Genomic DNA, 642 nt, shown 5'->3' on the forward strand with positions numbered 1-642 from the left:
CAATATGGCATTCAGAGTATCAATTTCAAGAACTCCCTTCTTCTGAGGCGTCCTATTACTCACAGGATTCCTCTCAGAAGTGTACATGAACTGATTGTTAGCAAACATGTCAATGAGTTCTTGAGCTTCTGCAGGCATTTTCTTTAGGTGAATGGATCCACCTGTAGAAGTATCCAATGACATCTTAGCTAATTCAGACAGACCATCATAGAATATATCCAGGATGGTCCATTCTGAAAGCATGTCAGAAGGACACTTTTTGGTCAGTTGCTTGTATCTCTCCCAAGCTTCATAGAGGGATTCACCTTCTTTCTGTCTGAAGGTTTGAACATCCACTCTAAGCTTGCTCAGCTTTTGAGGAGGAAAGAATTTGGCTAAGAAAGCCGTGACCAGCTTATCCCAAGAGTTCAGGCTATCTTTGGGTTGAGAGTCCAACCACACTCTAGCTCTGTCTCTTACAGCAAAAGGGAAAAGCATGAGTCTGTAGACTTCAGGATCTACTCCATTAGTCTTAACATTATCACAGATCTGCAAGAATTCAGTTAAGAACTGAAAGGGATCTTCAGATGGAAGTCCATGAAACTTGCAGTTTTGTTGCATCAGAGAAACTAATTGAGGTTTAAGCTCAAAATTGTTTGCTCC

The 642-nt window shown here is 41.1% G+C and overlaps 1 non-coding gene across 1 annotated transcript; it reads left to right on the forward strand.

Moving 5' to 3' along the window:
* Nucleotides 1-237: 237 nt before the first annotated feature.
* LOC112730878 (small nucleolar RNA R71) lies at nucleotides 238-345 on the forward strand. The gene has a single exon (XR_003166682.1). It is a non-coding gene; the product is annotated as a small nucleolar RNA R71 (small nucleolar RNA).
* The last annotated feature ends 297 nt before the right edge of the window (nucleotides 346-642 follow it).

Source organism: Arachis hypogaea, chromosome 12, assembly GCF_003086295.3.
Source record: "Arachis hypogaea cultivar Tifrunner chromosome 12, arahy.Tifrunner.gnm2.J5K5, whole genome shotgun sequence".
Taxonomy (NCBI): Eukaryota; Viridiplantae; Streptophyta; class Magnoliopsida; order Fabales; family Fabaceae; genus Arachis; species Arachis hypogaea.